The 16,844-nt window shown below is 40.2% G+C and overlaps 1 long non-coding RNA gene across 2 annotated transcripts in view; it reads right to left on the reverse strand.

Moving 5' to 3' along the window:
- Positions 1-323: 323 nt before the first annotated feature.
- LOC142044714 (uncharacterized) overlaps positions 324-16,844 on the reverse strand; it is a 112,576-nt gene continuing 96,055 nt past the window's right edge. For both annotated transcript variants that reach the window (XR_012654404.1, XR_012654403.1), the window contains exons 5-6: positions 1,848-2,017; positions 324-614 (exon numbers count right to left, since the gene is read on the reverse strand). This is a non-coding gene — a long non-coding RNA (uncharacterized LOC142044714). The remainder of the gene's footprint in view (positions 615-1,847; positions 2,018-16,844) is intronic.

The following is a 16,844-nucleotide window of genomic DNA, read 5'->3' on the forward strand; positions in this document are numbered from 1 at the left end:
AGATCATTTTTCAATCACACACTGACAAGGCCATTCTAAGCAAAAGCAGGTACTTTTTGAAATATGAGATTCTGCAAATCTTGAAAGTAGATTAATTACTTTTGCTTTAGGAGAGGAAGAATACAGCTACAGTCAACTAATTATGGCTGGGAGGGAGAGGTCAAAGGAGTAAAAGAGATAAAGCACTCTCTTTTAATGATATTTTCCTGCAAAGTCAACAGTGCATTTTTATATCATGGTTCTAATATAACAGCAAGGAAGGGACATAATCCAGAGTACAAGTTTAAAAGGATGTGACACCATTAAGTGAATTACAGTCTTAGTAGTGATGACATTTATTACTTTGGATTTGTAAAATGACAAAAGTTGCTGCAATTATTAATATGATAGTACAGTTTTGTGCACAAATCATCATATGAAATATTGCAAAAACCTCAGTCCAGAAGGGCTAAATCCATCTTCAAGAGCCAAGCAGTTGGGACAGTTTTCAAATAGCTCTGTTGATAGCCTTGTAAAAAAATTGCTGGAGATAATGATGGATGTTTGTCATTTTACCTGTTGCAAATTATCTTACTGCAACACCTTGAGACCCCAGTTGAGACCACAGCACTGAGCTGAAATGACAGTAAAAAAAACAACTATCACCCCCAAACCATACAGTTCAAATAGAAAATAGCCTGGAAGGAGAAAGGGAGTGTGTGTGGTAAGGAATTGCAACTGTATGTCTTCTCTAACAAGCTATGTTCCCTCATTTCTGCTAAACTGAAAAAACCCTCTGTTTTGTGATGTTTCTTCTTTTGAATATTCTTACAAGGTTTGTTTATACAGGTCTTGCTTAGCTGTAGCTTTTCAGTATTAATGAAAAATCAATTATTATTGTTATTATTATTATTATTACTACTACTACTACTACTATTATTTCTGGAATGTGCATATTTTTCTTCTCTTTTTTATACTATAAAGAAACTCCAATAGAACAAAAGAAAGTACAATATTGGGGGAGAGTTGAAGAAGGGGACTGTTTTGCAAATGGCAAATATTTTAAATATTACATTTTAAAAACAATAAGGGAAAATGCTATGTAAAAGTTCACTTTTACCCAGGAGCTTTACAAAAATAGATACATAAAGCAGAATAATGCATCTTTTAGAGCTTGGTCAATAACAAAATAAAAAACCCACAAGAATTATATCTAATTGTAAAGAATAGATAACCGATGCCAGTCTCTTTTACGCTTTAGGTTATTTTAATTTGAAATTATCTTTGAAATCCATAAAAAAGGCAGAATCAGAAAGGATATACTAACCAGCTCCTCATTGTCGTATAACAAGCTTACTGAGGTGCTGTAACAGAATAATCAGTTTGGGGGGGTGGAGGGGCAGGAGGAATGTGGTAAAGTGGATCTACTTTCGAGTAGTAACCAAACCTATCATTTACAAGTGTGTCTGTGTATGTGGAGGGAATATTTCGTGTCATATGTATTGCATCAGTTAAAACTGTTAAACCAATAAAGAAATAAAGCATTTCTCCACTTTTTCAACTATAGCATGTGAAGTGTTAAGTGCATACTGGAAACATATCTTGTTTGCTTGTTTGCTTCAGCAGATGTGGTGGAGATAAGAAAAATAGACCAGAAAGATTAAAGACATCTATGCTACCCTCCCAAGGTCTCCTCTCCTGCTCTCATTAACTGCTCTGTTAAACTGGCTAAAAATGTTTTAGGACCTTAATGGAAATGGCTTTTCATAATTGTTCTCCTTCTCTAAACTTCCTCTTACTTGAAGTCTAAATGATTTGGAGTGAGAGGAGATCAGAGGCGAGTCATAGGTTAGGGATTATGAGATTACCGGGGCATCCGCGGGAGGGTATAATCCTCAGCAGGACCCTGCAGGGGAGATTTCTCTCTCGCGGGTCTGTGGGGCCACACGGAATCCCTATGGGCTCCCTCCCCATTTCTGTAGGTCCCACGAGATGGCCGATTTCTGTTGCAGGGCCCCAGCATGGTGCGTCCACCTGTCTAATAAACAAATCACAGCGATAAACAAACTACATGGGAAACAATGTCAACAACAGCAGGAAGTCCTGCTTTTTGTGTGCATGTGTGCAGTGGCTATGCCTGTAATGTCAGATTAATTTACGTGCTTTTGGACATGACAAAGTCTCGTTACATTATCTATTCCTATTCTGTGCAGAAGTTAAATACTCTCGGTTTAGCTTTACTTTGCATATAGCTGCTTAACTGATTAAAGTCATAAAATTTACCAGCCACAGACTATCAGCAATAAAGAAAAATTGGTGAGTCATAGTTCAAAATACCACGGTTTCAAACTCAAATATGGGACACGAAAACCAGAGGGTGTGGAAAGAATGCTTTCTTATTACAGGCTCTGTCCTTTGCCTCTGTAGTGGCTGTTTTTTCCCCAGCTCAGCAATTCAAACCTGCCCTAAACGGACCCTGAGAATGCCCCTCCCTGACAAGAGGAGGGTATCAGGCAGGACATGGGACAGAGCTAAAACATAATCAAGGTGGCTGTGATGAGACTGATGGTTCAGAAAGAAAGACAGAGCTGCTCGCCTGACCTTCAGCCCGGTCATGGTATATCTATCTGGTACAAAGATCCCCAAATAAGTTTTAAACAAGCTTGCCTGGGTGCAGAATCAGCCCTAATGTGGAAATGCAGAGTTCCCCAGGATGCTTACCACTCTGGAACTTAAAATGACATTTAAAATTATTTGGAATTCTGAAGCAGAAGATTAAGGCCCTTGGCGACACACACTGGGAACAAGCTATGATGTGTTCCATCTTGACTGCTAATGGTGCTAAGTGTTATCTTGGATCATGCAATACAGCAGAACCAGATGGGATGCGTCACTGTAAATCCATAGCAAAAAGCAAACAAAGGGGCTTGGAAAAGGGGGAGAAAATATGCAGGATCTGACCAGCATCCGTAGTTCTGCTTTCTTGCAAAACCATCAGATGTGGAAATACAAAAGAGAAAAAGAAAAGATAGTTACTATAGAAAGAGGTCAGGCAGCCCACAACTATGTAGACGTATCAAAATCATCCAAGCTTCAGAATATGTATTCCTTTCACCAATGGCCCGTGTCTAGAGAGGGACACTACCCAAGGTTCTAGCCTTATCATTATTATTATCTCTTTACTGCTTCTGCATGAGAAATTAAAACCTTTTGCTCCTGTTGCAATTTTATTTACCCCAAGGCCTCACGGTGCAGAATGCACTGCAATCCCCATCCAGCACTGACAGACTTGCAAAGAGTCAAATCCTCCAGAATTTCTTGGGGAAACAAAACACATTGCCTGCTGTTCTTCTCTTTGCTTTTTTAGTCACATACTACCTCTTCTGCTCCCTGTTTTTTCTCTCCTGTTGTTGACCTAGGCTTGTGCCCTGCCTTCATAAAGCTTTTACTCTCTCATGTTCATATCGCCTAATACTCTTTATCAGCCACAAACAGAATTTTGCAAGACTCATTCATACTGTGATAGAAACAATATTAGTTGTCAGGCAGGAGTTTAAGCAATTTTCTGCATCAGAGCCAATCTTTACTGGAGAAGAAGGGAGAATGGTCTTAAATTTTTTGCCATAAACAATGCAATGCTTTTACTCCATTTTCTCTGAACTGCCACATTGCATTCAGCTTTGTTGTTCAGATTAACTACATAAAAATAAACCAATTCTCAGGGGATTAATGAAATCAACATATTGAATGAAATGTACAGACCTGGATCTGGTTTTTTTAAGATGGTGGAAGGTTTTCCAATGGCTTCTGCTGGCTTCTATTCCATGCAACTTCAGATATTAAAATGCAGGTGGACTGTAAACCCTTCAAGACCGAAATACGCTCCTTTTATGTGGCTAATACAAACTGACCATGACCGTCAGTCTTCATTTGGCTCCTGTTCCAAACCAGACCATATGAGTAAGGAGAAGCCTAGACACACAGCCAGTCATAGGATTAGGAACTTAGTCAGAAACCCCTTCAAAGCAAAGGAAGTCTTGCAAAGGCTAAGTATGAAATACCACATATGATACTGTAACCGGTTTTTTTTAAGACTGAAACCCTTCAAGCAGGATGTGTAGATTGCCCTTCAGCACTGAGAAGGGAGGTTATCTGCAGTGTGCCCTCTATTACTAGCACAAGGGAATTCAAGGTACGTGAGTGAATCTAATTACTCTGTTATGTCTTGTGTATATAAGAAAACTGACCAGGTATGAAGAGTAAATGGATTCATTTTCTTCTTACATCTGTGACTATTCCATCCATCCACTTAAAACAGCATCTCCTTTCAGTCGTGGCTTTAGTACACAACAACAGCAGAAGCCATACTGTAGATCAGTTCCAGATATTTTCATCAGTGTCATCTGTGTTACCAGTGAAAAAAAGTTTTCTACCATACTCTCGATTACATTACACTCAAGATGAACAGAGCTTTTGTCTTCCACTATAGATGGCAGAAAAATGCTGGCCAGCTGAACAGTTCTAGACCCTGCACGCTTTGATTCATCTGAGAGTATTTGCTCTGGGAATTGAGACCCTCACTCTTTGCATTTGGAAATAATTCTTGAATTTGGGATAGAGCCATCTGTTTCCATATAACATCACTTTCATTATGGGGACCAACAAATTATTTCTTTTTGATTTCCACAGGTCAGCTCTTAATTTACACAGGTGATGAGAAAGGATGCATTATTATGCATAAATGTTTGTACCTAAAAATCTTCATTACAGAGTAGAAACCAGCTGAAAGGCAATATTGTTTCCATTTGAAAAAATTGCTAATGATTACTCGAAGGAAGTGCAGTGATTTCTGAAGAAGTGATTATTTGACTACATTCTAGAAGCATCTCTGAACAGTATCTCCAACTACTGTCTAGTTTGAATCACATTTTAGAATAAAATCAGTGAGAGTACTCCAGAATACTTGGGATCCTGTATATGCAGCATATGTATAATGATTTACCAGGTAAATTGTTAGCATACAATCATTTCTCTGTCATATAAGAAGGTCAAGTGGCCAAAGTAATCCAGTTAGTCTAAGGACCTGTTTTCTGTGATACTGGGCCAGAGACCAGTTATTCATGGAACAGCTGGGATGGAGAGTTCCCATGTTCTGCATTTCCCCTCTGTTGGTGTCGTACCTGCTCTATGTCCAGCTGTATTTCAAAAGATGCCTACGTTTTACATGTATGAGAGATACATCTGATAACAGGATGGGGACAGGACATATGACTCTTGAGAGATTATGTGACCCAGCCTGCACAAATGATTTGGGATTATTAACCTAAAAGGCTGTAATTGGTCATTTTTCCAAGCAACTACACCTTTTCTTCTAACCATATCACAATGTTTCCTAGTTGGATCGGTTTCCAAGTTTGCGACACCCTGTGGCCTTGCCTCCATCTTAGAGCACACCTATCTGATTGTACTCAGATGATCTTGTTCTCATTTTTGTCCTGTTGGAAGAGAAGTCCTCATGTGTACTCACATTTGTACTGATGAAGTACCTGCCTATGCTTTTGCTTGGTAGAAAGTTTCATCCTTAAAATTGAGTTGTAAATGTAGAGGGATAGTGATGGATGAAATCCCCTTTATGAATATGATCTTCAATATTGAAAACAAAAGTGCACTTGGAAAGGAAAATGAAAAACATACTCAACTGATAGAGAAATGCAATGAGATAGGCAAGTGAAGTTAAAAAAAAAATCTTATCGTCCCTTTCTTCTCTTCAGATAAGAACAATTTGGGTTGCTCTGACACCAACAGTTTAGTTATATTCTTGATGATAATATCATGACAAAGTATAGGTAGGCAAATATATCTGTACTCTATAGCCTCGAGATAAATCAGTCCGAGTAAAAGCAGGACTAAGAAAGCCAGGATTGTACTGTAACAAAAAACCCCATGAGAAGCTTGGTTTTGCTATTATGGACCTCACCTTTGCAGTGATTCATAAAATCTGTTAGTATAAATGTGTTATGGCAGTAAGACATAAAATATCATTGGTCAATTGACTTTTGGTAGCATTTCTGCAACTAAGTATATCCATCTATAAAAAGGCAGGCACCTGGCCTGGGCAGTGGAGGGAGACAGGCACTTCTGAAAGATATTCACTGCCTCGTAGGTTAGGTGTCCAGCAGAGACAGTAAGATGATAAAAAACCCTCTGATGTTTTTTAAGGGCTAGTTACCATTAGAAGTTTGATCCTTCACCACCACAGAAGACTAAGCTTTGACTGGTGGTGATATAGAAGAGAAATGGGGTAAAAGACAACTAGAGGGAACTGGAAGCCAGGGTATAGCAAAGGAAGCTACAGTCAGCGCCAGGGTTGAAGGCTGTAGGGCTACAGAAGGCAGACTGGGGACTATCAGTAAACAGGCACAGGGTGGGCTCCTTTCTGTTGACCTACACCCTGCTGACTCTGCTGAGTTAGAGAAAGGAAAATATTTCATTCTAGAGATTTTCATCAGTCTGTCGTTAGCTCCCAATTTAACCCACAGATTGGGGAAAATGAAGCATCCAAAGCATCCTCAGCCCTAGACTTTCAGTTAAGAATAGATTCCTCCCACAACTCCTAACGTGAAAACAGGCAAAGATGTTGCTTAGTGTTGTCCCTTTTTAAAGTAAAAACCAGGCAACAGATCTTAATCAAGACACCTTACTATATCATAAGTTATATGTGGCAGAACCACAGGACATCTTTAACAAACTATATAAAATTGTTTGCATAACTGTAGCCCTGGTAAAAATGGATTCACCTTACTGAATATATATTTCAGAGTGTTTCCAATGCTTTTCTTCTAAGAGATGTTTTTCTCAGGCATCTACTCTTGTTGAAGCCTTACTAAGTTAGTCATCTTCCTTGACTTGTATAGTCTAATTTTAAAAGCTTTTAAGTTTTCCTCTTCTTCCGTGGGGAACTCCTCCTTCATCCATAATCAAACTCACTTGCTTCAGCCAGGTTGATGGCAAGTGTGCAAACCAAAGCTGTTCCAGCCTTCACATGGGCCCAGTAAGAAACCTGGGTCTCCTCTCCATAGGCCCTTCCAAGACAGTGCTAGGTCCTGCCACTCAACCTAACGTTTTTTCCTTTAGGGGCTTTTTGAAACCACTCTGCAAAATGTTTGTTGTTTTTTTTTTTAAAGCTGCTCTTCAAAACAAAAACTAAGTGCAAAGGACTGCTCAATAGTTAATGTAAGCCATATTTCCACGTTTTTGCTAAGACCAGCCATTTCCTCAGAAGTGGAGTCTTGCAATTTCCTCAAGCTTCAGCCCTCCTTCCTCTGGGGCAACAGTTTCCCCTGTGAAAAAATCCATTCCTAGACTGAGTTTCACCATCAGGTGAAATTTGGTCAAATTTGATTCTCCAAATCCAATCCCTAAGGAAACCATTTACAAGTGAGTGAAAAAGCACAGATAGAGATGAGTCCAAGTTGCTAAAAAAGTCACTTCGACCCATACATGCAACCCCCTTTTCTTTATATCTCAGTTTGTATGGATTTACACTCTCATGCCCTTGCAGGGTCAAAGTCCTGCTGCCAGTGCAACTCATTAGCACTCCTGCAAGGCTCACCCTTAACACAGCTATTCCCAGGGAAGTGGTAGGACAAATGTCTGGGAAGGGATGGTCTTAGTCTGCTTTCCACGACATGCTATGGTTGATCCTTCCCTGTACCCTACTCCCCTTTCTTTCTCTTGGCTGCTGAGCTGACAGTTCCTGCGTACTAGCTCTAAACCTAAACGTTCACTGGAGTTGGAGGGGAAAAAAATGAGTTTGTCCATATCAGAGAGAAGGAAAGAATATAAATTGAGTCCTACCAGCCGTACAAAAAAAAAAAGAAAAAAAAAACAGAAATGAACAACAGTCCCACCCGCAAACTAACAGCTGAGTGGGCTTCAAGCTGACCCAGTCAGACTCCTCGCTTTATCAATAAATTTCATTATCTCTGCCTTGATTATTTCCACTACAGAGGGTATCTGCAAGGTTATCAAGACCCAAGTGACATAATAAGATCACTACGAGATACAGCTGATAATTGTTTTCTGACAGGTTTATGTCCGCCACTGATGCGTCTTTTAAGGGTTTGATATTTTTGCAGACAAGTCTAAGGAGAAACATATGCTGTGCCTTATCGCATGTGGAGTCGAGGGTGGTGCGGGGGAGAGGCAGAGGGGGAGGTGGCATCGATTTGAAGCAAGGAAGCCCCTTCTTGTCACTCAGCCTCCAGAGCTTCTTGGTGCCTTGTTAAATACACTGATAAATGCATACCTCAGCGAAGCTCCAGGAGGACTACTTCACGTTAGGAGATTTTATTTTACAGATTGCCCTCTAGACAAGAGAAATCTGATTTCTGAGCCGACACAAAAGGCTTGCTGTGCTTTGTGGCTGTATTGATCTGGCAGCGCTGCGGCAGCTGTGAGCTCGAGTGTCTGCGCTGCCGGCGTAATCAGAAACACGCTACATGCGGGATGCAGCGAGCTTCGAGAGCTTAACAAGCCGGACAGGGGGCCTGTCAATCCCTTTCAGGGCTAACAGCAGGGTAAAGAAGCGGTATATATGGGGAACCATCAAAGCTATTGCAACCAAAAAAGGGATGAGGAAATGACTAAAGAAAATTAAAAGCCACAAGAAAATCACTGAAAGGTACAAAGTACCAGTTTTTTCACCTAGTACAGGTATGTTAGATTTACGCTACTCACGCAAATCCAATACGCAGCCCAATTACAGTCTGAAAACCAAAAACCTGCTTTCAAAATGTCTGGGTGATATCATTGTACTATGTTTACCTTTCTCATATTCTCCAGCAGTCATGAAGCCCTCCTGTGTTGAGCAAAGCTTTTTTATGGTAGGAAAGAATCTGCTTTGTTATTCTTAATGTTTTTCAAGCATCTTTCATCGTAATAGAACATCACACTTTGGGCTTGTGGATACATTTATATATTATTTTTATCTTGTTTTCAGTACGTATACGTTTTCTCCTAATGGCTTTCTGGTAAATGTATGAGCTGACTTTCCACAGTTTGCTTCTTGATACAATACTTGTACCTGACATTTTCTGAAATGATGGGGTTTGTTCAGGCAATAACACAGTGCACAAAAGAAAGGTAACACTGGTGGTTTATAGCATGTGGACTTGGCTTTGAGGTTAGTAAGTAAGTCATTAACATATGGTCTATTCTTGCAAATGCTCACACACAGAGCGCCTTCAGGCGTGCAAGGAAGCACAATGAGCTGGGAGCACTTCCTCCGCATGACTTTGCAGAATGCCTCTCCGTTTTCTTTTTGCAGAGACATACTATGGAGATAGAGGCAGAAAACCTGTCTGTTCTGGTCAGAATTAATGCTGCTGGAATGATGAAGTGTGCTTTTGTTTGCTCCCTATGCTTGTTATTTGTAAATCATGTTAAAAGTACAGTAATCTCAGTTCTGCTTTCTCATCTAGTATGTGAGTTTTCTAAGTGTTCACTAACCATGCTTTGTTAGGCAGCTACCCTCACTACACTTTCAGAATGCTCAGAATCATTCAGGCTTTTAAAACAGCTTTTGTTTGTCTTTCTTTTGTGTAATTAAATGTAGAACTTTTGTGTAATTAAATGTAGAAACTAGTTTCATAATTTTTAATTAATGAAAAGGAAGGTTCACAGGAGAATTAAATTAAAACAGAGAGTGGGAGCAAGTGGCACTGACCACAGTGGTAACATCTGGAAACCAGCAATTATCTCTCTTGGTAGCTGTGCAATTACTACAGAAAGTACCTACCAATGCAAATCCTCAGTAATGCATCACTCTTCTCAAATGGCTGGGTCATAGAAAGCATCCATTAACAGGCACACTGGATCTTATTCATCCAGGAGCACCAAGATGAATCAGACCTAACTATGTACTAGAAATACATCATTCCACTATCTTTGCTTTGGTAATTAAGAATTTAGAAATGTAGTTGCATTAAGTAATTTAGAAAGATAGATGTATTCACCACACAGCTAAATAAACCCTTCACATATTCATGGACTAGCCTACCTTCACTCTGAAAGATAGATATGAGTCATTTTAAAATGTGTTTTCAAGGCTTAGGTGTCAAAATCGTGGCTGTCAGCCACAGAGCTCTTTTGAGCTGACAGAGCCTTGACCAGTAAGCTGCAGAGCCCACAAAGCCAAGTCACTAAAACTTTCTGTTCTCTAGTTATTCAGCTGGAAAATACGGCCGCTATTAAAGACTCATTCTTTAATGGGTAAGGCAGAGGGCTCCGGAGCTCCAGGAGTCCTTGCTCAGCAACCACCCTATCCAGAACTAATTCAGACAGCCCTGAACATACCAAATGTGCCTTTGCTTCACATCATTTTCACCTCAGACATTAGCTATTACAACATCACTCTACTCCAACCAAGAGCTAGAGAAGGGTGGCAAAACCATGGGATTTCTTCCTACCTTTGGTATCAAAGAACTCACAACCTAGGGCAGGTAGTGTCTTCCTCCAAAGGGTAACCTGTATGCCTTCATCAACTCAGTATGGAAGTCGGACACTTGTTTGAGGAGGACTGCTTCATGAGACATCAGAAATGCAGGTGGACTCAATCTCATTCCAAGTTCTACTTTACTTCTGCTAGTGGAAAAGTAGCATTAGCTACAGAAAAAAAACTTTCTTATTTTACATGGTCTCACTCATGCCCATACTACATCCAGATTTTGGTCAGAGACAACGGATGTAACCTTTCTTATTGCAAAAGTATAGGAAACAGCAGTTCAGAGTCAGGCACGGTCAGGCTGCTGATGGGCAGAGAAGCTACTCAGTCTCTCCTTTCTCATGAGTCTGGACTACAAGTAGTACTAGGCAGAGCTAGTGGAGGGATGGCTCCAGCCCTCTTGCTTCTTCCACTTCCCTCTGATAAGCCTGAACAAATGCAATTGTAATAGCTGCCAATTTACCTAACACACCGTTTCATCTGTCTCTTCTCCTTTTCTATTCCTCTCCCTGCCTCTCATCTCTCACTACATGTTGAAATCACCAGGTCATTGAGAGAAGGACTGATATTTGTTTTGTGTTTATAACATCTAGTCCTGTGAGGTGTTAAACAGCGTCTGTAGGCACTTTCAAAAAAACAAGCAAGTAATATAATGCCTTTTGAGCAATTACTGTGGTAATGTTAATATGTATTTGCCCCATTGAACAAAATGATGCTTACAGAGCAAATGCAATTCACTCTGTAACGTGAATGGTGGTAAATCAAACTAAGAGGAGACGAATATTTCAACTTGGCTAATCTTAGTGACTCAAAACAACTTAAGCCTGCTCAACATTCAGTACAGTTGCTGGAAATTAGTCATGTTGCTTTTTTACCTCTTCTCCAGGTTTTTTTTACAACCGAAATACCATTGATCCCAGTGCAGCCTGTAACAATGGAGGCTCAGTTGCACTGTACTGACACAGAGACTTCTTGCTCTGACTGGGGATTAAAACATATAACAACCTGATTAACCTTAATAACAGCATATCTTTATGTATAAGAAGTGCTTTAAAGATCTGACCTAGATCTGGAACTTGGTTCTAATATCTAAGGAGTAATTTTAAATCTTGAAATCACTGAGGTCTTTCAAACCATTGACAAATGCAATGCCTTTGTGCCAGGTAATAACTTAATAAAAGAATTGGGATTGTTTTTTTGATACTATCAGGAAAAGGTTGGGGCACTGTAAACTGGGAAAATTCACAGGCTGCTCCAGTTTGTGGGGCCTAACTTCACATCTGTGAAGACAGCTGTAGCAACAGACTGTCCTTAGATTCAAACACAGGTTTGACACCCATATTGCCTGGTACTTCAAGCAACTAGATCTAAAACATTACAGGAGAGAACACCGTGACTGGATCCATTTATAACAATGGCTACAAATATCTAAAGAGAATAAAAAGGATTGATGAACAAACTTCTCTATTTTGCTGTGACTATTCCAAAACACATAAATGTGGAGGCAGTGACAAGGATTTATCCAATAATATTTTCTTTAAGTAGTATCTTTAGCACGTACATTTAATAGAATAAAATGACTGTCCACTAAACCTGCTCAAAATCTTTTTCTGCAGTGATCTACACAAACCTACCCTAAAAGTATGGTCTGTAGTCATCACCCTTTTAAATTACATTCACAGAGAGAGGGCAAATGTGTGATATTGCTTCATTTCTTCTTTATTCCTTCCCCAGAGCAGGCAAAGCACTTCTAAAGGGAAAAGGTAAAAATATTTATTTGATTCACTAGGATTTAAATGGTTTTCCAGGAGAACAGTTTCCAGTTACTACTCTCTATTTGCAGAAATGGGACTGTCAATCAGGGATTGCCCGTGATTTCTACTGAAACCCCAAGAGTGACCAGGAAATAAAAGACTTCTAGGGAATACACTGATACCCTGGGCTAGCCAGTTGCCCTCCAGACCCCGTGCTAGTTTTATATCTGGCTGTGGTTATCTACGCTTTTTTTTGTTCAGATCTCAGCATCTGTTATGTCCTCACACAAGCACACACTAAACTCTTCTTCCTACAATATTTAAGTGAAGACTCTTGCCTTCCAGAGCCTTCTCAACATTGCAGCTCAGATACATACAAAATATCAGAAAAAGCTGAAGACTGTGGTCTTAAGTCTTTAACAGTTTTATCAAGGCCTTCCAGCTCAGCAGAAGTCAGACCTTCTTTTTTCTTTGCCAAATGTAGGACCTGGTCACAATGGCTTATAACCAATTACCACTCATCAGTTAAGTCATACCTTTTAGGTAGTGGCAGTTGATATGAATGGAATTAATCTAACTTCTGCCCCTTGGGCATTATCCCTGAAGACTTCAGTGAGAACTTGACAGACCCATTAGTTAACAGCGCACTCATGGCTTCTTAATATCATTTTGGCTTATTAATTAACGAACCATGTAAATCACGTTCAATATAGTGATGAGGTAGCCTCAAATCAAATCAGTGTGGAGGTCAAGGAAGGAAGGTGAATAAGCTCCAGAGTTTTGTAGCCTTTGGCTGTATGTGCTTTCTCTTCTCCTTTGACATACCTGACTAGTTCATACAGCTAGCACTGGCAGGGCCGTCTCTGTCAGCGTGGAAATCGCATGAATCTTTCCTCATCTCAGAGAACAGCTAAGAATGACGCCTGGAACAATCTGCAGAAGTACCGTTATCAGAAACCACCTTTTTCTTCTTTCCAGATATCAAAGGATACATTGTGTATCTGACCACTTGGGCTTGGAGAGGATCCAACAAGCAGAAAGCTTTCTCCTTGTGCTATTTGCTCAGCCTAGGCCTGACAATGTAAAAAACATGGAGTTGGACACATCGTGCTCTTCAGGCTACAAAAAAAAAAAAAAAGTAATAAAAACATCCATCTCAGAGGGGAATAGCATCCTCATATCTTGCAGAGGACTCAAAGCTAGCAGATCTACCAGGGCATGCCACTAGAGAGCAAAAGGCTCCCTCCCCCAGGCTAAAAGACAGAGACTAAAAAATAAAACCATAGGAGAAAAAAAAAGTACAGATTGTGAATTATCAGACAAATTACAACAAAGGCTGCTAGGGTTGTCCCAAGTAGAGCACAAGAAACCACACAGAGCTCTGCAGTTGATGGGAGCTCCAGGAAAGGTCTGTCCTCCGTCCCGCTGCCGCAGGAGGGATGCAAGGGGGAGGCAGCACCACTGCAAGGGGGGCTGCTAGCTCCCAAAAAGTCTCCTGCCCAAGAGGCTGCCTGCACCCTGGCTCTCCTCTACGCTGCGAAATTTCTTCTAGTGAGAACGGGCTGCAAAGCCAAAAAGGACATTACAGGAGTATGCAAAGTGGGAGCGCCTTCACCAGGCAAAGGTAAGCCGCGGTGGATAGAAGCAGGCACGTAGGCTGTTGTTGTGTCAATATTTTTTTTTTCCCTGAATGCATCACCTAATAAATATTTCCTGGGGGTCCATCTGTTTCCGAGTTCTGTCTGGGCACCTTTGGAGCACAGAAGCGCAGATGCTGAGCGTGACTCACAGCTGCCGACGTGATCCCCGTCAGCACCAGGAAACTGCAGCGCGGGACGCGGGAGGGAGGATCGCGGTGCTGCATCCCCCGCGAGGCCATAAACCCCAGGGAGCTCAGGGCACACCTGAGATATCATTAGCTAGGACAGCCTATATGTAATGAAAGCTTGACTCTTTAGTCTCAAGCCATTCACAGGGCTATTTCACCGGCATAAGAAAATCTCCACTTTTCTTTTTCTTTTTTTTCTTTTTTTTCTTTGAGAGCAGAGGTGGTTGAATACCTGGACCGATAGCAAAACCACTGAGTTCTTATACTGCCTTTGCCAACTTGTTGTGTGACTGACAGCATGTCATTTCACTTTTTTGTCTCACTTTTCTACTAGTATATGAGGATAACAATAGTCCAAGTGGTTCTGAGAGAATAAATTCACTAGTGTCCTAAGCCAGAGCCCACTGAAGTCAATGGAAAAGCTCTCAATTACCTTGAAGGGCTTCGGGCCAGACCTTGCTTATTCAGCATTATAAGAAACATTTGAAAACCCTTTAAACAGTGCCATATGTGTGCAAAGGTATTGGTTATTACAGGACTGAGGAACAAACTTTTCAACTGATACAAGTACACATGAATAATACCTTTTCACAGTCTCATTTTTAGCGACCTTTGCTCCTTCTGAAAAAAACCACCATATAATACAAAAAATGTCAATACTCACAGTTGTCTTCAATACTCTATCAGACAAAGCACTTCTTATTCCGTTAACCACAGGCTCCTTTTAATTTGCAAAAAATGCAGATTTGGACAGACCTGAAGGCAACGCAGTCATGTACAATAGCTGTCATTCTTTAGCAATTTACGGTCCGTCTTTGTAAACCTTTGTGACAGGTTTCAGTTGATCGACAGCTTGTGGGCCAGAGCCCCACACACAGGTTTTAAAGCTCCAAGACAGACCTAATTTTCCCTAATAAGATTAGATGCCGCAGTTCAAGACTGCCCTATGAATAAAAAGCCATCATTTGTAATGGTCTATCTACTGTTATGCTCTGCAGAGACTGACAAACTTTACTGAAGCTCTGGTCTGAGGTCAATAATCTCTTAGATCTGTTGAGAGCCTTTATGGCCCCTAGGATCAATCTGATGTCAAGGTCAAGGTCATTACCGCATCCAGGTAATTTGGTACAGAAGCTTAGCAACAAGCTGATGTGCAACAGACAGAAAGCACCAGTGCTGATAGGGATGGTGGTGTTTAACCCTATTCTGTTCAGGCAAGAGTGGGATAAACCCACAGACTAGGCAGTTCGTGTTGAATAAAACAAAGAGCAGAAGGGAGACAGATGCCATTTTGAAAGCACTTGGAGATGACTAGCACGAAAATCCTGGGCTATGTGATATTTTTTAAATGAAACCATTTTTGGAGGAAAAAAAAAAAGCACAAGCAGTGACACTAAACTCATTTACATACAGTTAAATTATTCACTTAAGTTACAGACCACAGTGAAAAAAATAAGTGAAATGTTTCAATGTTTCTACAAAAAGATGTCCTGTTTCTTTGGTATAGAATAACTTTGTGGCAAGCTTTAACTCATTGTTACTAGAAATCTTCAAAATCTGCTTGAAAAGATTTTAAAACATCAGAACAAAGCACTTTCTGTTGAAGTGAAATGCAATATTCAGAACAGCTTGCTTGTCCCTCTGAATTTTCAAAATGATCAACAAATTAGAAAACAAAACAAAAACCATCATTCATCCAGTCCTAATAAAATAATTGCTTAACACAGTTGTGCTCGAGGGTTCGGAGTCCCCAGCAGTTACAGGGTATAAAAAGAGAAAGTGGGAAAGAGAAGGTTGCAGGGGAACTCTAACCCAATAACCCAGACATTTTGCAGGCAGTAAATGCTAAAGTATTATCATAGTAATTGACATCACGAATGCTCCAAGCTAAATATATTGATTGCTAAGGTCAGCATTTTAGGCAGCAACAGCAGACGTCCTCATCCATTAGCCCTGAAATATTGATTCCAGTCAGGAAAATAGAAGCCAGAAAAAAGAAAATACTTGAGCAATAAAATGATCTTTCTCTATCTTTGTCTTCCAGACATGGGGACAGACACCCTGTTCAGAGTATGTCAGCACTTATAGGATTGTTGAAGACTCACATGGATTTCCCATTCCTCAGCCTATTCAACATGCATTTGTATTCAAAATGAGGAAAAAAAAAAAGACCACTTCAAACGTAGAAACCAGAAAACAGACAAGGGCATAGCTTTGGCTTTACCTTGCTTGATAGAGCAGGAACTATCTCAAAATTGCAAGTTCTCTTCTTAATACCGTTAGAGAAGGTACAAAGAAAGTGCTTTGTAAATGAAATCTGGTAAGTGCCAAATGCTTAATTATATAGCAAATACCAACCATTAAGAAAGTCTCCCAAGGCTAGAAACTTTCTGTAAAATTGCTTTCTCAGTGATTATTGCCTCAGCTTTTTAGCTGTATTACTTAAAATGAAAAACAGTGTGATGAAACACAATGAACTAGATTTTACAAACCTGGACAGAAGTGAAAATTTTTCCCAAACACTTAAACAATTCACAGCATGTATTTTTTTAGGACAGAAATAATTGTCCATGTCTTCTTTGGCTATGTGTGTGAGTAAATGTTGTTTAATGCTAACTCATATGACTGGGTGAAACGATGTTGTAAAAAGGTGCTTTATGAGGTTGACTGTTTTCTAAATCCATATCTAGAAGGCAAAGGTAAACGTGATTCTCAGAATAACTGACTCTCCAGGGGTATGATCTTCAGGAGGAGTGAAGCCACTCAGACCTGAACAAGC

Source organism: Buteo buteo, chromosome 25 (genome assembly GCF_964188355.1).
Source record: "Buteo buteo chromosome 25, bButBut1.hap1.1, whole genome shotgun sequence".
Classification (NCBI taxonomy): domain Eukaryota; kingdom Metazoa; phylum Chordata; class Aves; order Accipitriformes; family Accipitridae; genus Buteo; species Buteo buteo.